Raw genomic sequence first — 21,766 nt, 5'->3', positions numbered from 1 at the left:
GTCAGTGCCTAAGAAGTGTTGGAAGTGTTAACACCCTCCCCCCTCCTTGTTTTTTTTGTGATTTTGGTTTTGGTTTGGTTGTTGTTGTTGTTGTTGTTTTGGGTTTTGTTTTGGTAACAATGTGTGTGCAAAGATGATAATCTTCTCTTACACTTCTGACAAACTACTTTGTGTGTGTTCTTTACTGGAAAACTCTTAAATATTTTCTTCCCACTCTGTGCTGGTTGCATTGATTATCTTCAACCTTCTTTCACCCATCTGTAACTTCAAATAAGAAAAATTTAAAACTTGAATTCCAGCTCCTGAAAAACTGCTGTAACAATGGAATCCATGTGTAGGCCAGAACCATGGAAACAGCATAATTTGACAGTGGTGAAACATGAAAGGAAGTGACTCGCCCAACTTTCTAAGAATTTGTGTTTTAACAAAAAAAACACTCCAAAATTGAAAAATACTGTTCTAATATTCTGGAAAAGAAGCTTTGGGTGGTTTTTTTGTTACATCATTAATCTGTTAATCTAAATTCTTCCAACTATAGTTACTGTTTTAAAACCAAAACCAAGCTCCCACTTGACCCCCCTCTAAAAAACACTCAAGAAAACAGTTTTCTCTTACATAGTGGTCTGGGATGTACAGCTCTGTTTTGAGCTTTTGAATATTTTTCCTGAAGTAATTCCTCCTCATTCTTTCCCCTTCTGGTTGTGCCCTTGGCACAGCTCATTTCTGTACCTGGAATCACATTTATTTTACATTCTGGAACACCTCCGTGCTCTGTGCTAAGTTCCTATCATACCAAAGCACAAACCAGCCTTCACTGACATGTACAGCTAATTTGTATTTCAGTGCAGGAACTACACAATCCTGTCACCTTTTGAAGACGTGGGTGACTTGTGGTGGCACATTGTGTGTCACAAGTCCTTCATGGAAAATGACAAGGGAGCTTCAATCATAGCAAGCAATGTCAAGACAATGTTTCTTGAAAGGAAAACATCCACTAAAGCTATCACTTGGAAGAACAAGCACTCTGTAGTACAAATAGGGGTAGCTACACACGTATAGAATACATGTCTACAGCTTTCCCTAAGCCTGCCTGAGGGCCTGAATTGTTAGGTTGATAAAATGTCACAATATTTCCATCAGGATTATGTGATCACAGATCACAGTGCTGGAGATATTCCTGATAAATCTGAACTACTGCCAGCACACACATGTCCCTCCTTAAACATCTTAAATGCTTTTAAAGTTTCCTGGGCTTGCTTAAACACGTCTCCTTTTGTGATAAACCATTAAAAGATAAGAATATTCCTGTAGTGTGGCTGACATTCTTAGAACAGTACTTTTGATTGAGTAGGTGTTCTTATAGGTGATGTTTAAACTCATGACTTCACACAGCCATGACAGGGAGTTTAAGACCATGAGAATCACAAAATCATTTTAGTGTGAAAAGACCTTTAAAATGGGTAGTTCCAGCTGTTAACCCAGCAGTGCCAGGGCCACCATTCAACCATGTCCCAGCAGCCTCTTCCAGTGTTTAACTGCCCTTTTTGTGAAAGAGTTTTTCCTAACCGGGCTAAACCTCCCCTGACACAGCTTGAGGGCATTTCCCCTTGTCCTGTTGTTTGTTACTGGGAGAGACTGACCCCCACCTGCCTCCAACCTTCCGTCTGGGAGTTGGAGAGAGAGAGAAGATCCCCTCTGAGCCTCCTTTTCTCCAGGCTGAGCCCCACAGCTCCCTCAGCTGCTCCTTATCAGACTTGTGCTCAAGCTCCATTCCCTTCTCTGGACATGCTCCAGCCCCTCAGTGTCTGTCTTGTCATGAAAGGCCCAAGTCTGAGCACAGGATTTGAGGTGTGGCCTCCCCAGTGCCCAGCACAGGGGGACAATCCCTGGCCACAGTGCTGCTGATGGAGGAGATGCTGCTAAATGAGACCCAGGGCTGCCCAGCCCAGCACTGGCCCTCGATGGCAGCAGAAAATGCTGTTTACATGGGGTTTGCATGCCTGGCCCAGTGGCTGGTGGCACCTCTCTGCACACTTTTCTCTTGCAGGAATTGCAGGGAGCTCAGTGCCTGCTGTGGGGAAGGCACTCTTACTGGTTTGAACCTAATCTCCAGTAATTTCCTCAAATGCTCCCTAATGCTCAGACTGGCAGGATTTGTTGAATTGTGGTGCTGCATTGATTTGCTTTTTGTTCTTCTGGTTTTTTCCTCACTTCTTCCCCCACCCCCTGCACTTGTGTGATCACGTTCACCCTGAGCCTCACGTCCTCCCTGCTGAAGGGGGCCCAGATTTGGTAATTTGGCCTTCCTTGGCAGCTGCTCCATCCCTCAATCCCTTCAGCTGCCCAGCTCTAGGCATCTCTGCCTCCTGGTGCAGACACCAGAACTGGACACAACATGTTGATGCTTTTTTATTTTGCACAGTAATAGGTTTAAATGCCATGTTTTCAGTGCCCTTCCTAATGAGACACAATGTTTTATTGCCTTTGGCCAGCTACTCCAGTTGGAGCTGATGATTTCAGAGAAAACAGTGACTCAGCCTTCCTCCCACAGTTGGAACTGGAGAAAATGCAAGTGTTACTTGGTTAAGGAGGTATTGCTCAGAAGTTTTTCCCCAGATGCATTACATCACAGCCCTGTGTTCAAGTGCAGCTGCTGTCTTAGCAACTTGCTTAATTTTGTGAAATCCTTGTTGGTTTTTCCCCCCCATTGATATGACTTTTGCTGACCCATGAGAGCTTAATATGACCTGCAGACTTGCAGAGTTCACTTACCCATTTTGTGATGCTGAATAAAACCAATTATTGGGGAACTACTCCATCCTCTTCTCTATCCAAATATCTCTTCCCCATAGGCAAAAGGTGCATATAGTACTTGTGTAGATACTGAGACTAAATTCTTTATCTGAGTTGCTTAGATACTGCATGTTCTGTAACTCAGTATGTAATGAGATTGATCCCACCTGCCCTGAGTAATGACTGAATGATTTCTCTTGCTCTTCTTAATCTCCTTAAATGTAACTTCCACCAGAACCTTTTCATTTAATATCTCACTGTTCGGTGTGCCTGGTTGAAAATTTGGCTCCTGGTGGCTGCATAGATAACTTGGTGGTCATGCCCAGTGATGTGGTGTAAATGAATTTGAAGTGTCAAGGTGCATACAGAGTTCAGGGTAGAGTTCAGCTGAGATGGAGGAAAACACAGGTGGATTACTCTGATGGTCTTAATCAGGGTTTGTATTTTTTCAATTTCAAAAACTAGTATTTAAGAAGCATAAGCAGAGTGATTTTGGAGAAGTATCAGTAGGAGAGGGGAAATTGAGATTTGAAACTGTTTAATGATTTTTTGGTGTAGATGCTGTAAGCTAAGGAGACTCAATACCGATTTGGTTTTCAAATAGGAAGAGGAAAGCAGGTGTAGAAGAATGGAGTAGTGAGAGGAATGTGACAGTAAACTGACAAGAAATGGAGAAATTATGGAAGCAGATATGAACTGAAGGTGTTCTCGAGGTATGGGATCAGTCAGCTGCTGCTTGTACTGGTGTAACACCACAAAGCTTTTGCATATTTAAAGGCACTTGAGGTATGTGAGATGTGGTGATCATCACACCATAGATTGCCTTGTACCTGTTTTATCAACCACACACTTAATTTGAGAAAACCCTTCATGTTCAGTGCAGTATTTCAGTTGGTTCTCTCATTTTTCCTTGCTAAATTTTGTGTGGCTTTTGTGTTTCAGAGGCAGCAGCTTGCCTTGGAACTAGCGAGTGGTTCAAGAGAACTTCTCAAAGGCACAGCACAGGCTGTGCACGTTGCAGGGTGTCACAGCGGTTCATTGTCGGCTGCTTGCTCGTTAACCTTTTCAGCAGACAGAAATGAGAGCATTAAATCATTACTGCTGGTACTCACAGCTGAAGCAAAGATTTAAACCAAGATAATAAGGGACTCCAGTGCAACGTGGATCTCCTGTGAAGTAGGGCTGTAAACACAAGATGTGTGGTTTTGTATGCTGAATTTCTTCTGATCTGGCTAAAGCACAAAAGAATTGCTGCCACGTTTAGTGGGTGGAGGTGCCTGTCCTGTAGCTGTGCCCCCTCCATCTCTCCCCAGGGTAACAGATGAAGATTTGCAGCTAAGCTGGATATTCAGCTGCTGCTGTGCCTAAGGCAAATGCAATAAATATGTCAATAGGGGGAAAAATTCTAATCTGAGTAAGCAAATGGTGGTTTTAGTGCTGTTAGGATTGACATTTGAATACTGTGTCAGGTATTGGTGTTTGCAAAACGGGGCTGTACTGAAAGCCAAAACAGTTGGAGCATTTAAAGACTTGCAAGTATAATAAAATGTTTAGTAAAAATGGTCCTTTACAGTGAGGCTCTTCTGCCTCTTATTCTAGATAGCTAATAAATGAAAAGATTTTATTGAGTTGCATTGTAAATTGCCCTAAAAAACTGCCTTAATGTGAAATGATATAATAAAAGGTAGTTAGCATTCAGCCCTGCACATTGCTAAATTAGAAGTAGGTTAGGTGTAGGTTACAAATGAGATGCACTTTTAATCATGAAGGGGAAAAAATACATATGTGGAACATTGCAGCTGGTGGTTTATTCAATCTTTTAATCATACTGTAAAACTTTTTAATAGCTTTTCCTTAATAGGTGTGCTGTCAGGATGAATTCATTGTCTCTTCAAGGTCTTTGTTCAGTAGATCAGATGGTCATGGATAAATCCTTGAGTTTCTCAACAAATGTAATTTTACAAAGCTTTGTTGTTTTTCTTGAACAATGACTTGTGTTTTGTGTTTACTTATTTGCTCTTAAAAAAAAAAAGAAAAATATTTTTATATCGATTACGAGATCTCGATTTCATTAAAGACCTGAGGAACATCCTTTTAAACCTGCCAGAGAATATAGGAAAGGAGACTTCCAGGTGGTTGGATCCAACTTCTAAGACAGCATCCTTCAGGACCAGCCACAGAAAGGCTCAAAGCTGAATATGCATCTGGATTCCTAAATTATTTTGGTACCGTGGCTTAATAGGAAAATGGCATTTTAGGTTGAGTCTGTGATATTCCTCCCCTAGTTGCAAGGATTGTTATCCAGTGACATGTGCTGCTTGGCTTCTTGGAGACTGTGGTCTGTGGTTCCTTGTGTGCTGCAAGCCTTCACTTTTCCCTGGAAAGAGAGATTGGTTTGTGAATTGAAGATCTGAATTAATTTCAAGGGAATGCTGTTAGGCTGGAGTCAGCCAGCTCCTGCTGCAGGAGAACAGGACTAAATTTCTTGTGGTCTGCTGCTTACCACAGCTCTGGAAAGAGATCAGTGCTGCAGATGGGGCAGAGTCTGAGCCTCTGGAATTGTGCACTGAGCCATATTCTGATTTTACCTTGAGGCAGGAATAGGAAGCTCACAGAACATTCCTGTTTTTGATGATTAGATGTTACTCTTGGAAGGAAGATTTAAAGTTGCAGCTCCATTTTCAAGAAAGCATTCATCCAAACTCTGCAATGTAAAATGCAGTTTTATAAAAGCAAATACAGTGGTAGAGAGATCTGGTCCTCAGGGCATCCACAAATCAGAAAAAACTATTGGTGCTGGGATCCACAAAGCCTGTTTGGGGACTGTAGTGCCCAAAGCCATCTCAGTGCATACAGAAGCAATAATAGTATTTTTTCTTTAAAATACTTTCTTTTCTGTTCCTTAATGAATTAAAATACATAACTGGTTTATTTGTCAAGTTTTCTTTGGCTGAGGAACTTTCTTATTTTGTAGCACCTCTAATGTAATTTCATCTTCTTCCTGATCTGCTACAATCATCTGTGTCCAATATTACAAAAACCTTGCTTGGAAAGGAGCTCTTGAGGCCATCTGCTCCATCCTCCCATTATCTACATGGGATAAAATCACTTTTCTCTGAGAACTGATTAGCTTTTACAAAGTATGTACAAGTTTGGGTATGATAAAGAATATGATGTGAAAGTAATTTTTCTTTCTGCCTGTTCAAGCTGGCAGTTTGCTCCCTGCCAAGGAGCACAGGAAGATACTTAAGAATATAAATGCAGAACATGAATGATCCCTTGAAAGGATCAGTAGGAGCAGCAGCACTTGAAATATGATTCATTTTAGATTTCACTTTGAAGAACTACTTTGGAGCAGATAAAAAAGTAAGATTGGTTCCTGTTGTACAGCTGCTGTAAATGTGGTTTGTGTGACAGCACTCCAAGCACTCAGGAGCTGAGTTGTAGGAGAAAAGTCAGTCCAGGCCTCCCTGATGTGAGGGAATCCTTCCCAACAGGACAGCTCTCCAAAATGCTCTCAAGCCTCTCATTTTAGTCCCAAACCAGATTAAAACCCTAACTTTGGGGTTTTTCCTCTTCAAATCTCAGCACTGGTTGAATTTCTCCTCTCTAGAGATTGAAATGCTGTAGCACCCTTCAGAAAGGGGGAAGTTTTACACAGCAGGGGAGGCAAGTTTGTAAAAGCTACCTGAAATGAGCGGCTGCCTGAGTGTGTACTCTGTTTACCTCTCTGTGAATGAACTTTGTAAAGTGTGGCCAAAATCCACTCATCTTTTTTCAGGGTTAGATTTTAAATGAAAAACTGTATTTGCAAGTAAAACTAAGAGGTTTTGAGCCAGAAAATATGAGAGTGAGCTGGAGAGATGGGGCAAACTCAATGATGAGGAAGTTCCTAAAGTGACTCCACACTTACAGGAACACCTGAAGGTAATGAGCATTTATTTCACTTATTGTTTTGGTGTCTGGATACACAAAGGAGTGCAATTGTTACTGTTACCTTTGGAATTGTGAAATATTTATTTCATTTATGAATTGACATTTCTGTAGTGGCTGGTGTTTGCTAAAATTAAGATACATCAGCCTGTAGAGACTTTGTGCTTAATGGAAATAATTAGGTAATGCCACACAAGTAACCTGCTAAGTGCACATATGCACTTTTGAGTACACTGATAGAACCCTCAGGCTTCAATTTCTTCTGTCCAGCTTGTTTTTAGATCTAATGTATGTCAATTAATGGTGGAAATCAGTCTCTGGCACTACATTGTAACAGAAGAAGGTGCAGTTGCAGGAAGCTGTTCAGTAAACTTGTCCCAGGGGTGCAGCATCTCTTCAGTTAATGCACTTGTGGGGCTAATTTGCAGTGGAACATGGAAGTAAGAAATCTTCAGAGGGTTTGACTTAAATATAGCAGCAGTGCTGATGGTGTCAGTGCCCATTTGGGAAGGTCCTGGTGCAGTAACAGGATCTGTGTGAGTGCTGGCAGGAGAGGTGACAGTGGAAACAGCAGCTCAGGTGTTAGGGACAAACACTGGGATATGATCAGGTCTTCTTGAAGTTGAAAATCTGTGTGTGTGTCTTAGCTGCAGAGCTTTTCCCTGTTTAAATTCTGAGATGTAAGTGATTGTTTTCTGCCTGTGTGTATATAATAACAGTAATAACATATTTTTCTGGGGGTTATGTTTGTCATTATTTTCATGACATCTGTTGTGTAGGCACATTTAACCAAAGAGTCTGCTTCAGAAGTAATAAATGCTGTGATAAAACATCCCCAATACGCAAAAATTAAAAGGTTTTAATGCATTTTAAAGTGTTTGTAGTACTTAAATATTTCAATAGTTGTTAATTAAAAATGGAATTTAAACATATGTTTCTGTCACTGTAGAAAAATTTAAATCAAAACTGGTATTTTCTAATCCACAGTTTTAAATGCTTTACTCATGTGGCTGCAGTTGTATTGTATAGCCTGGTGGCAAGGAACTTGTCTGTGACTTCATAAAAAGAAAAGCATGGAAACAATTAAGCATACACAAACAAAAAATGATGCAACATTTATCTTCATGTAACTTTCCAAATTAATTGTCCCTGCAAATCTCTTTCTGCTGGATGAAGGCTCCATTCCATATGTGCTGATTTGGATTCTGTGCAGGAGCTGTTGGGTTTTTTGCTTCCTGCAGTTCCTGTGTCTCCTTGGCTGCATCACCTGTCTCAAGGCACATCTTACATGTAAGATGGTTTTGTTCCTAGCAGACAGCATGATGAGCATCTTTTAAATGCTATTTACTATCTTTATAAAAATTGTATAAAATTATAATTGTATAAATTCTACCAGACTAAGGCATTCAGTATTTCCTCTGGGGTTTTTTGTGGTGTCCTGTTTGCTTTTGATTTCCCACTTTAGGTGCGTTTCAACTTTCTGTGTTGCTGTTTCATCATCTCCTCAGAGTAGTGCAGTTAATTTTTAAAATTTTTTGTGGGCTGCCTTTAAATTTTAGGTGTAATTCTCTTTGTTATTCAAGTTTCATCATGTTTTCTGGCCACAGACATGAATTGTAACAATCTGTTGGTGAAAGCAGGGCTAATAAATTTATTAAGCCTCATTATTTCTTCTAATAGGTAGCAGAGCAGTGACCATCTGCCCCTATAATCTCTGCATCTGTTTCAGCTGCTACACCTGTGGTTAAAGTTCAGTTTCCATGTGGATTTTGTACCCAATGTGACAATTTATTATTCAGCTTTGCTGTTTCCTTTAACCAAATAACTGTGCAGACCTTTTTCTTCGGTTCAGTTCAGTTTTTCTCTCATTTATTTTACTGTTTGCCCTTTCTCACCGCCCCTCCTTGTATTTATTTCAGTGTTCATTAACCCTGTGATGTGTGTCCCCAGTCCATGTCCTTACAGACTTGAGTAATTCTTTCTTTCTAGTTCTTTGTGGGTTCTAGTTTCTGTTCTGAGCTCTGATGGGCACCTCAGGTCCCAGTCATGATGATGTGTACTGAGATGACAATAGAAAAGCAGGCAGGAGCAATATAATGACTTACAGTTTAATATAATGGCTATTTTTTTAGTGTATAATTTTTATATGCTCTATTTAGACTCTGAGACACTGGTCATTGTTTGCAGCTCAAGACTGCCTTAGCATTTACTATAAAAAAAAGGTTCAGCAACTGTGTCTAATGTGCCTTGGTGACAAAAATCAGTGTCCTTTCTTTTAATATTATTTCTTGTGTTCTGTGTTTATCTGCTTGGAAACTTGACTACTTCTTCTCTAAAGATTTAAGAATAAAGAAAACATTCTGTAGAATCCTCTTCATTTGCAAAGACTACCCCTGACACTTTGAGCTCTGAAGTTCTGTAGGTGATGGTGAATTTTGTATGTAACACTTCATTTGTGTGTAGTGACCTGTATTCTGCTGCAGTAATTACACTCATTGCCTTGAGTATAATCTTTGTCCTTCAGTTAGGTGAGCAAAGCAAAATCCTGTTAATGAACAGGGTGAGACAAGGAAAATGCTTTTGATTTGCATGTGGCATTCATAGCAGCCAGCAAATTGCTTCAGATAATGTGCTTTATTAAACAAGTATGGCCTTGCAGAAAAATTATGAGGTCATTGCAGTTGTAGAGCTATTTTCTCTTCTGTTTCTAAATGTATTTCTTTATTCTTACAGATATTTCAAGACTTCCCTTGCCAGCAGGTAAGTTCTCTCTTTTTTTTCAGTTATGTCTTGATATGACAGCAGGCAGCTTTTAAGGGCTTGCTTACGATACAGTCATGCTTTTATATAATCAGAATATTGGTTCTTAGTGGCACTGTCATGGTACTTAGTCATGTAGGGATCTGGGGTCAAAACAAAACCTGTTGAGGTAGAGATTTTTCTCCATTTAAATGGTGTATTTTGACAAGGGGAGGAGGTAGCTGAGGTGTATTTATAGGCAGTTGTTAAATATGTGTGTGAGATAGTTAATGCTTAAAGCAACTCAGCAGAACGTGGGATCCAGCTGGCAGGGGAGCAGATTAGGAGCAGCCACAAATGGTTTTAGTGGTGGTTCAGAGGGTCAGAGTGCAGGGAAATGGGCTTGGGGGGTTTATGGGGGAAGGAATTTCCCCAGGTCATAGTGGGGAAGGTGACACAGTGGTCACTTGGTGACACAGGTGACTTGTGGCTGAGCTGCTCTATTGGACTCTTCTATCCATGGTGTTTGAAAATTAAAAAAAATACAAAACAAAACCTTAAACCTAAAAATAGACAACAAAACCCCCCAAAAACATGGACCCCACCAAAAAAACCCAACCCCACTGATCTGATTTTTTTAAATAGCATTTTTTGTTTATTGTTTGTTACATTTGGCCTTTAACAAACTTTTAAAATTCATGCGTTCATTTGTGCTGGGGGCTGGAGTGGTGATGCAGAGCTCAGAGTGAGGATTTCTCCTGATCCATGGCAGGTGGAATTTGTCCATCTATTCCCTGTTTGTGATGTGAATTCTGGAATCCTGACTGAAGTGCACTTTTACTCCTGATTGATCAAGGGATTGGATATTTGCTGTTTAGGCCTGCTGCTTTTTATCCTTGCCCTCTGCCTTGATGATTCTGGTTATGTATTCATTCTTTCTTTTGTTCTTGCTGATATTGACACCTGCTGTGAAGGTAACTGCTCTTTCCTGTTGGAATCAAATGGTAATTTCAGTTAAAAGCTTGATAGCTGGTATTTTCTAGTCTTTTCCACAAGAACTTCAGAGCAGCTCTTCTGCAAAAAAAATCATGTTTTCTTGAAGCAGTGAAGAGAAGTTTAAATGTGGAAGTCTTCTTTTAAGGATGACATCTTTAAAATTATTTTGAATGCTGAGAGTGGTTGTTAAACAGGCAGTTATGGAAAATATTGGAAAAATAAATACCTGGTGTTTAGGTCAGGCTGACAGGAAAATAAAGGATTATTAGGATTTTTTTACTGCAGCTTCAAGGACAAGGATGTGTGATAGAACTTTTTCTGAGTTTATATTTGGTACTTGAAGAGTTTGGCTGGTGTGAACCTGAGTCACAATGAGATGATTCTTTTCAATTTGAGTCTGTGTGTGGGAGTGTCCTAATTGTACTCCTTAACTGTGTCTTGCAAGTACTGATAGAGGGCAGAAGTTTTCCCAGGATTTTCAAAGGATGAGCTTTTCCCATGGCATGGCAAGAGGACTTTAGAGAGGATATAAAAACTACACACCATGGCTTACCTGTAGCAGAGATTTGGCAGCACCTCCTGGTAAGGGAACTAAGGAAACTTGTTTTTAAAACATGCTTAAAATATTGTCAGAAGGGGAGGCTGGAGTCTCACAGAGGTCTGTATTGTCCTGTGGTATTACAGTAATTTTATTAATGACCATGAAAATGGGCTTGATTTGTCTTTATTTGCCAGTAACACCAACACAAAAAGAGTTACGAGCACACTGGATGATGTAATTAAAATTCAAAAGAAATTTGATAAATTGGAAAAGCAGCCTGGATAAGAGATATAATATAATTGAATAAAGATAAGGTTCTGCATTCATATGGGAAGTTTAAATCATCAAAACTCATCTTTGCAATAAATAATGGTATGTTCTTATTTAGAGTTTTAAAAAACTTTTATCTCCTGAGTGCCACTTTCAGCAGTGGACAATAGATGTCACTAGAAATGTTCTCACTTTTGCCACCTGGTTTTAGTGCTCTAAATTTCCATCATAATAGGCTGAGGGGGGTGGGACTTTGCAGTGTTTGAAGATTTTGCAGTAAGGAGACTACTTCAGGTGGTGTCTTTATTGTAGTGTCTTGTTTGAGGTTGGATTATCCATAAATTTGATGTAGGCAGTGGTATATCAAGGTCATCCAGAACACTTATTTCATAGTGAAATCTTGTAAGGAAGGATTGTTTCTGTGCAGGAGAATGCATTAGTTGATGAGGTCGTTAGTTAAATCATTACTCAGGAGAGTTATCCTGAATTAATCTCTCTCACTGCTTTGAAGTTCATGGGTAACTTGGGTTTTTACTGCCTTGTAATTGAGGCTATGGAGATGAGCATAGAGAATTTCTGGAATGTCAACCAGGAGGGGTTTGGAGAACAATTTGTTAAAATACTGTAATTTTGAAGGTGGGTAGAGCACACAGTTCTTGTCTATAAATGAAGTTCTCTTGCAGCACAAGTGTGTTCACAGCATGCCTGGGGGCATGAAAGTCTGGTTTCCTCTGGTAGATGCAGTTAAACTTTCTCTGTTGACACTCTGTTGGGATTAAAAGCAATCCCTCCTGGATTTTGTCTCACTCTGAATTTAAAACAGCTCTAGCATCTGTGTGATGTAGGTGACTTTTCCTAAGAGCTAGTCCTTTGTTCCTGATCCTGCAGTGCAAATATGTCTTTATTACCAGAATGAAGAAATAGTAAGCAAGCAAGAAACTGTATCAAAGAACTAGAGGAAAATAAAGACAAATATAAGAAACAAACATACACTGGATTATTGGTTTAAAAGTCAATAAAATATTATGACAAAATTGAATCTCAGGTACAGTTGTTTATTCTCAAAGACTCCTCCAGATCATATCTGGTGAGTCAAATAAAATTTTGCTGGCTCTGAACATAAAGTATCAAAAAATTAATAGGAAATACACATCTTTTGCTTAGGTCTTATTTCAGATATGCAGCACATTTTAAGTCTGATGGGTTTGTGTTCACTTTTTGCTGTATAATGTACAATTTAGGTAAGCACCGTTTGCACACTGTCATTGTTATCTTGAAATATTAAATGGTTTCATAACTATTTTTACTTCCAAGTCCTCATTTAGGACAAAAAAAAAAGGAAAAGTTACACAATTTCAGCTCAACCTAAAGATGTTTCTGAATTAAAGCATGTCCTCATTCAGTCTCTTGGTGTGTTTGGCCTTGCTGCTTACACAGGGCCTGCTCATGATCCACTTAAGGAAATCAGATTCATCTCCTGGCACTTTCCACAGCCTTGAACAACCTCCTGCTTCCCCCTCCTCTTACCCACTGGGCAGGGGATGGGGTGTTTAATGTTGTGCTGTGCAAAAGATCCTCCTTACCCTAAACCTACACCTGCCTGGGCGATGAACTTAAATACAGCAACCAGAATTTCCAAAGCCCCAAAGGGTTGGGTTCTTCCTATGATGTTAAAAGACAGAAAATTAAAAATCAGTTGAGGTATTGCCAGAGTTGCAGTAGGCAAGAATTGACAGAATTGAGGTTATGCAGAATTCTTAAAATAAATGTTCACATGTATTACAGAGGGTAATAAATTATGCAAGGATTATTCATGCAGCTGAGAATAAACTCAGTAGCATGAGCAGAGAACTGTTGTTAATATCCCTGCCTAAAGGGGGGGAAAAGGTAACCAACTGTGTAGGCAGAAGTAAAAAAAGTACAAAATAGTGGCTTTTTGATTTGTCACTTCAGTGTTAAGTAAGAATTAAATACAAGCTGCACTAAGGACCAAACAGTTCCTCTCATTTTAGAATCCCTAGCATGGTGCTGAAGGGATTGCACAAGGAAACCTGTACTTCTTCTCTAAAAGCTGTACTTTCAGTAATGCCTTTGAAAATCAGGATTTTTTTCTTTTTTCTAGGAATCTTTGCAAATTTTTTTGCAAATCTTTACTAAAATGTCTGGTTTTAAGCAACAGTGAACTTAGTTTTCATAGATTTGTAATGGCTTGGGCTGTAATGATTTTGTGTGATGAGTATGGAACTGAAAACAGTTTATGAAATATTAGTGCTGTCAAGTTAGAATATCTGCCTGCATGCCCTGTACAGCTCTGAAAATGTGAGAGGACTTTTCTTTTGATGCAGGTATGGCCTGTAGCTTGAATTCTTTTCACTACCAGCAAGGCAGGAGTTATTGCTAGATTTCCAAATTCCCTGCTATTACTGCTGGATGAGATTATTGCTGATAAAGCTTAAATGTCACTTGGAAGAAGTTTCTCTTCTAAATCTTCATATTTTAGAATTTTGTTGAGTAGTTTTAAAAGGTTAATCATCTATACCTCCTAAAATGCATTTTCCCATTGTTATATACCTCTGATAGTAGGAAAAACAATGTATTTATCCTTTGTAAACTGCCACTGTCAATTGTCTTGTGTTTTTGTGTTGAAGGCTTGGGGAGGTGACAGCTTAGACCTTGACATGAAATCTGTGTATTTTCCAACCTTTCCAGTGAAACTTTCTTGGCTTATTCTGACTGTGCTTTTGACACTGCCCTGTTTCCTGCATTCCCATCTGTATTTTATAGCTAATTGTCCACACAGGGCAAGAGCAACAGCAAGATTTAGGAAGGAAAACATTTTTATTAGTGAGGCTGTGTATTTTATTAGTGAGACCTGTGTATTAATACTGAGGTGATGAGATATATTAAACACATGTAGAAACTGCAAGTTAGCTAAATTGTAGTGTTTCTCCTTTAGAAATTTGAACCTGACAGTCCAGGCAGTTTCCAGGCCATCTCTCTGTCCATTTATTCAGTCCATAACTTCATCAGTTTGTGTATTATGGTGCTGTCATGGGAGACAGTGTTGAAAGTGTTGCTGAACTTAAGAGAAATGACAACTCAACATCTTCTTCAAGCTTGTATTTTCATCAAAGAAGTTCATTAGGTTGATCAGGCATGTTTTCCCTTTCATAAATCCTTGGTGGCTATTTCTCATCACCTCATTGTCCTCATTTGTTTAGAAGTGGCTTCCAGTGCTGTTATTTCCTCCACTTTGTCAGTGATGGAGGTAAGGGTGACCAGCCTTAGTCATCCAGACCCTCCCCTCTTCAAGTTCCATTTGCTTTCTTCCAGCTGTCAGGATCCTCCCCCATTTGCCAGGGCACTCTGTGAAATGATTTATAGTTAAGAAACTTGCCCTGGCTGCAGAACATTGTTTTTCTGGGGTTGTGTAAAGGGATAGAGGAAAAAGGAGGAGAGGGGGTAAAAGAAAAGAAGTTTCAATATAGAGAATTGAGAGTATGTATTAAAAATCAGGACATAAACCACGTTTATTGGAAATGATGTGGCAACCCTGGTACCTGCTCTAGACTGATTTTATGCTCAAAGAAAGTGAAATTTGATATATTGGGCACTTAATGGGACTGTGACATGATTGCATAAGGAGGCAGGGAGGGAGTAAGATTTGATGACATGAAAGGTCCTTCAGATCCTCTGTCCTGTGTCCCTATGAATCTTAACAAGCTGGATCAATAAAGTCTGACACTTTAAAATAAACAAAAAATCAGCAGTTCAGCACATTCCCCAATCATTTCCTGTAGTTCTGGCTCCCATGGTTTTGGAGACATCCACACTGCTGTGAGGATTGTTCTTGCCTTATTCCTGGGCAGTCACCTCAAAGTAGAAGAATTCCAGCAATCAAGGGTGCATCATAGGCAAATGTACCACTTGAATGTGGAATATCTAAGATATTTTTCTTTGTTTTAATTAATTTCTCATTTAGAACATATTGGAATTTTTTATCTGCTTCCTTAGAAATTGATATTTCAAATGACATCTTTAGGAATTATGCTGTTTGGAGGGATATGGATAGTTTTCCTAGGGAAAATTGTTCTTTTGCAAGTGGTAGAAAATGGTGTGACTGCTCCACCCTGGATAACCTGAAATATCCTGAATAACAGTTATGCAGTTCAGCTTTGAATGAAGTCAGCTGCAAATACTCTTCATTTTTAAGATAGTGAATGTGATTTTATTCCTAGTTTGGCAAGTTTGTTTTAGAAATAATAAGATAATATTTATTTTCTCGCTGAGGATGGACAAGAAACTTGAGCCTTATTGTCATGTGGGCACCTGGTGACAGTCCTCAGCCAGGTTTACCAGGGAGAGATTTGTCAATCTTCCACCTGAGAGGTGGTGAATTTCTGAATTTGTCTTGTGTAGTTAAGGGTGCAAGGAGTGGGGATCATTCAGTGCTTTATTTTAAACATACTAACAGTTGGCATTCTTCTTAAAAAAAAAAGAAGAGAAAAAAAAGGCAAGTTATAGAGCTTTTGGACAAAGTATAAAAGAAGAAAACATTGAAAATTCTTAGGGGTTTATTTTTTTGTGGGGAGGAAGGGACACCTTGGACAGAAACTGTTGAATGTGAACTACAGATTTTTGTTGGTACAATATCAGAGGAATTGCAGAGGAACTTCGAGCTCTGTACTACATGCTGTCAAAAAATAAATAACTTGTAGTAATGTTTTGCTTGGAACAGGATGCTTATGTACTCTGAGAAGATGTTTACCTGTTTTGGTGTCAAAGGAATACAGAGCAAAAGTGGTTCCTTGTGGGTCCTGTGCCATTAAAGAGGATATGCAGGACCTGGCAGTTCACAGTAAGAAGAGTTCTTTGCACTCTGTGCAGCCACATGGATGTTCCTGCTGGCAAACTGGCTGCTGGTGGTTGTGCAGAAACAGCTGGGGGGATGTTGGCAAAGGTTATTCTAATGATGCACTTGGACATCTGAATTAAAATTTTGTCTAGACTCTTTCAAAGTTACACAAATGGGACATTGAATAGTTGCACATTTAAAAAAGATTTTTTAAGGGTTTTTGATAAGTGGTTAGGGGTTTCAGGATTGTTTTTTACTTTTGTCATAGCAGGTTTTTTTGGTTTGTAAAAGTTTTTGTATAGGCAAGGTGGAGAATGTGTATCTGCTAAGAGTAATTGGAGAATTCATCAACCTTTTTTACAGGAGAAAAAACAAATCCAAGAACAGAGCCAGCCTGGCACATGGAGAGTAGTTATAATCAGGGCATCAGGATATTGGGAATGAGCTTCTGCTGCTCCTTTACAGCGCAGAACCTTCAGTGGGAGTCACTCAAACTGTCTTGATCTGGTGCAGAATTACTTAAGGAGAAGATGAAATGTGGCAAACTGAAGAGTCCAAAAATCATGGTTCCTAACGTTGTGTTCTTCAGTCTGTTCTGCTGATGCTCACAATGCATTGACTGTTTTTATACAACTGTTCCACAGAAAGTGCAGCTTCTGTGAATTTCTGTAACCCCTTGCTGTAGTGTTGGAGTGTGTTACTACCCAGGGTCTTCACAGCAACAGCTATGGAGTAAAGGAAGGGTGGGGATAACAGTGGGACTGAAAGAAAGAATCTCAGTATCAAGCTGGATCTTGTGTGGTTGGCTTATACAAAATGTTAGTTATTAGTGTGTGTTTTGTTCTGCAAGACCTGGGCTGGGAGTGGCTTGGGATCTTCTCCCAAAATACACACGAGCTTGTTTGAAGAGGAACATCACTGACTACAGTGAACCAAGAGGAAAAACATTGCACGGTGAACTTTAATCAAGTGTTTTGTTGTAAGTTACGCCTAAAATGACCATAAATAAAGGATTATATGATCTTTCCTTTCGTTTATTTTTACATCCTTAATGTATAGTTTGAACCCTCTCCTTGTGCCCTTAGCCCATAACTTGTTTGTGCTGGCTTTGTTTGTACAGCGAAGGCTGGGAAAAGGAAGTAAGAACAAAAATCGATACCTATGGCTTCCCCCCTTCCCTTTTTTATTTTCAGAAGAAAATATTAAATGTAATATTTAAAATAAGAACACATTTAAGAAAATATCCCATCACCTTATGATAACTGTGGTGTGTCATGCAGGCCTTTTCTCTGGGGACCACTAATTTGAATATGAAAAGCTACAAAAATTCTTTTGTCAGGTATAAAGCTGATGTTCTTCAGGTTTTCATACAGAAGGGTCAAACTTAACGACAACAAAGTCTGTTCTTGTAGCAAGATTTTTCCTCAGGACTTAACTCTGAGGAAGGGTCAGGATAACAGAAGAGGGCTGTTAAATGCCTGTGCTTCCATTAGTGGGCTGGAATTACACTTGAGATAGATGGGAAACTTCTTAAGGAATTCTTACATTGTTTAACTCCGGCACAAAGATGTTTTCCAGATTATATCTTTGTGCACTAATTATTCCTTTAAGAAGATCTTTGAAGTTTCTAGTTATTGTCCATTCAGATGACTTACTGGAATGGTTTCACATGGTTTGATTTTTTTCTTCCATGACAATCGGGGAGAATTATCTTTGATAACTCTTTTTGTGAAAGGCTTAATACAGAGAAATACTGGAACTGTATTTCCAGGATTAATAGACTTTATGTTGTGATTCACATTGTCTTCAGATGTCTCAGTGAAGCCAATTTTCATGGATTTGAAGAGCAGCTGAATTAGTATCTCTGATCTCCACTACAGATCTCTTCTCTGTGGTGACCAGGACCCGAGGGAATGGCCAGAAACGGTGTCAGGGGAGGTTTAAGCTGGATATTAGGAAAAGGTTCTTCACCCAGAGGGTGGCTGGGGACTGGAACAGATTTCCCAGGGAAATGGTCACAGCAGCATTCCTGACAGTCCAGGAGTGTTTGGACAACTCTCTCAGGCACATGGGGGGATTGTCTGGGATCCTATCCTGGGCCAGGAGTTGGACTTGATGAAAATTGTGGGTCCCTTCCAACTTAGGGAGTTTTATGGTACTAAGGAAAGGTTAGACTGCTACTAAGGCTTTTAGTCCCAGTAAAAAATTATTGATTAGCACTGAAATTCCTGCTGACTGTTCCCTGGTCATCTACGTGCCCTCCCAGAGGTGGAGTAAAAGGTATTGAAATTTGAGGCTTTGCAATAGAGAAGGGTGAGGGAGGCAAATGATCCAGTGAGGTGTTGGAGGTAGTGACTACCACTGAGCTGCTGGAAACATCAGTAACATAATTACTGAGATTTTTATATAGAACTTCTAAAAGTAGAGTATTAAGTAAAAATTTTAAGGACAGTGATCAGGCTTTGTCTAATGACTTCAAAACTTGAGGGGTGAAACAATTCTACCTACCCCAAGGCAAACGTGACTTAAGTCATTCCTTGAAGATATTTAACCTATTAAGATGACAGTTTCACATCTTCTTCTGCAATTTAAAAAATCTTATTAGGCATTTATTTCAGGGTCCTTGAACTCTCCTACTCCCAGTTTAAGTTTATGACATTTCTTCTTCATGTCTGTGTGGCAGGACAAGGTTTATATTCTTCCTCTGTTTATGCAGGCACTGATATTTCTTTGTCCTGGACTCATGTTCACTTAAAAGCTTGAGTGCTGAGTCTTGAAATGCATCAAATGGGATTGTGGAGAGCAGTACCAGAGGTTTTTTGGAAGCTGTGCTCTGCAGCTCAGAACTGTGCAAGAGATGAGCTCTTGGCCCTGTCAGATGCTGTTACATGCTGACAGTGCTGGCCCTGTGATGTTTGGTAAAGTAGGTCATTCAAGCTGCCATCAGAAAGGAGTTTTTTTGGCTTTTTGATCTTTTGTTTATCATCTGAAGACATAGGATACTTATTTAACATCCCTTCTTCAGATCTGAAGAAGGGCTGTGCCCAGACATCTTTCCCAGCTGTATCAGTTGGTTTTGTACATCTTGGCCTTGCCTATTTTCATTTTTATATCAGCATTCTTGCACATCTGTTTCCATCTTCATCAAAGCCTTTTGTGCTGAAGTTGTCAAGTCCCTGGGTAAAGCTCACAGCACTTCAAGCTCAGCTGAGTTTGGAGCTACAGAGCAGAGGTTGCATTGGTCTGCTCATCAATTTCCAGATCTGAAAGGATGCAGAGAGGGGATATGTGGATATGTGCTGCCTTTGACACTGAATGCTGCTCCATCCTGTAACAGCTCCATAACTTGAGCTGCATTTGGTGCTGAGCTCCTGGATGCCTTTCTTAAGATGAAGCAACAAGTTCTTGTGTTTCTGAGCTCTTTGACACCACTCTGCAGGCATTTTCCTAGGTAAACAGAACTTGTTCAGCAGAACTGTGCAGTCTTGTGTAATTGGAGGAGCAAATGAGGCTATTTAAGGTGGTGGATTTTGCATTGAATAAAAGATTTTGTGTTAGCTGAGGATGACCTTTTATTCCCTGTAGCAGCATAAAATGACTGCCTGAGGAGCTGATCCTTGGAAGTTTATTGCTGGTCTCATGAAGCAGCAATGTAACTGAAAGTTCCTGAAAAGTGAATATCCCTTCTTGGTACAAAATAGGAAGATTCACTTGATTGAAGTGAATAGGAATTGAATTTTGTGTGGCTTAGAGGTTCCGTTACACCTGGCCTCTACTAGAGGTTCTCCTAAACAAAGCATCAAACTATTTCTTGGAATTTTTCAATCCAGATTTTGCTAATTTCAGAGAGGAAGGGGGATTTGTGCCTGTTTAACAATATTTTCTTATTTTTTTAAATATGCTGTTCTTTGCTTGATAGCTCAGGCACTGAATTTGCTTGGTAATATAGTAAGCACATTAATGTTTGTGTTACAAAACTTTTAAAAGATGTTCTGTAAGAATTAAAAATTAATGTTTAATTTTCTGCTTTCTTAGACTTGAAGGGTATCAGCATTGGCTTGTTGCTTTGTTCTGTGACTCTGGAATTTTAAACTTAAATAGCTCTTTGTTTTAGCCTATAAGAGTTTGTTTATATATAAGGGATTTTTGCTATGCTCATCCTTCACTAAGAAATACAATATGAACTGTTCCACCAGTGTGTTTTCATACATAAATGGAAAAATACTGCATTATTGTGAGGTCATGGATTACTGTTTTATTCAGTTTGTAATTGCATTTAATAGCTTGGGAGTCTGAGGAGTTGCTGATGTTATATCTGTGGTTTATGTAACACTGGGAGTCAGGTTCAACTAAAAAGATGCTTGCAACTGAAAGAGTTTGATGAGCTGTTGTTTTAGCTTTGTATTTGGCATCTTGAGGAGAAGCAGGACAGGAAAGACACATCCAGGTGACACCATTTCTGGTAAATAACCATGTGGCCCTACATGGCTGCACAGCTTTCTTACTTTTTTGTTTAATTTCTTCTTAGATAGATGAGAGAGAAAGCAGCAGACACAAGAAGACACTGAAGAGATTTGCTGACCCAGAAGCAACTTTATTTTCCTAGATCCCTCTTAGAAGATGTGGCTAATTATTTCTAGGTTACCCTTGAATTGATAAAGGTGGATTTTAAGAATCTGTAAGGTCAACTGATCCACTTCTGAATCTCCTCCACTGAGCAAAAGTAATCCTCACAAAATGCAATTCCTTTAAACAGCATCAAAGGGCTGGGCTCCTTCCCCTTCAGATACCTTCTACTGTGTTTACCTCATAAATGGAAGGTTTTTGTTAGGTCAAGGAAAGTTCTGGTGACCATTTGGAGAGTGCCTCTGGACTCCTCCTCTAGTCCCCCCACATTGGAGGCTGAAGATACACAATGCAAACTGATAAGCACAGTGAATCTGTCACAGACCAAATTATATTTTGCAGTAAAATAAAGAATAGCATGTGTAGGATTCACTTTTTCTCTTTTTTTTCACCTCTTCTCTCCAGGTGTCCATGAAGTAGATTTAGCTTTAAGCAATGGAATAGTGAATGAACTTCTCAGAGATGTCCTGAGGATAGAAATGGTTTTGTTGGGTGGATTTTTTTGTAAATAGCCTCGAACAAGAAGAAACAGAGATTTTGAATCAGTGTAAGGAAGGAGTAATTTTAAACCTTTTTCATCTTTCATGGCATTGACTTTATCTTTCTCTACAGCAGTCTTCAAAAAATAAATGGAAGGAAGTGGGAGAAGATGAGCAGCTTAATCCACCCACAGGGAAATCTGCTACAACTTTTATGCCTGAAAACTAATACAACCCATATGGGTTTAAAAAATGGCTAGCCTTTATTTATGGAATAATAAAATTAAAGTTAACTTAGTGTCCCTTTTAACATCTGTTTTCTTAACAGCAGAGGCTGGGAGGCCGCACTGCTGCCTGCTCTGCTGCACAGCATCACAGGATCCCTTGGGAAGGGGAGGTGTGGGAAACCTCATTAACAATGGATTCCTCCTGCTCTCTCCCAACAGCCTGATCTGTCTTGCTCCCCACCTCACTACTACAATAGGTTAAGATTTGAAAATAAAACCAATGAATTCTGACAACTACTGTTATAAA

The 21,766-nt window shown here is 39.4% G+C and overlaps 1 protein-coding gene across 2 annotated transcripts in view; it reads left to right on the top strand.

Annotated features, from left to right (window-relative positions):
* The window catches only part of PTK2 (protein tyrosine kinase 2), a 189,396-nt gene that overhangs the window by 30,754 nt on the left and 136,876 nt on the right, over positions 1–21,766 (top strand). The window contains exon 3 of one of the 2 annotated variants that reach the window (XM_077189423.1): positions 9,460–9,486. The exons of the other annotated variant lie outside the window; for it this stretch is intronic. The gene's annotated coding sequence lies outside the window, so the exon portion shown is untranslated. The remainder of the gene's footprint in view (positions 1–9,459; positions 9,487–21,766) is intronic. 2 annotated transcript variants of the gene reach the window in all.

The sequence above is a fragment of the Agelaius phoeniceus genome, chromosome 1 (genome assembly GCF_051311805.1).
Source record: "Agelaius phoeniceus isolate bAgePho1 chromosome 1, bAgePho1.hap1, whole genome shotgun sequence".
NCBI classification, from domain to species: domain Eukaryota; kingdom Metazoa; phylum Chordata; class Aves; order Passeriformes; family Icteridae; genus Agelaius; species Agelaius phoeniceus.
The sequence above is the reverse complement of the archived record's forward strand: the minus strand, read 5'-3'. Positions and strand labels throughout refer to the sequence as shown.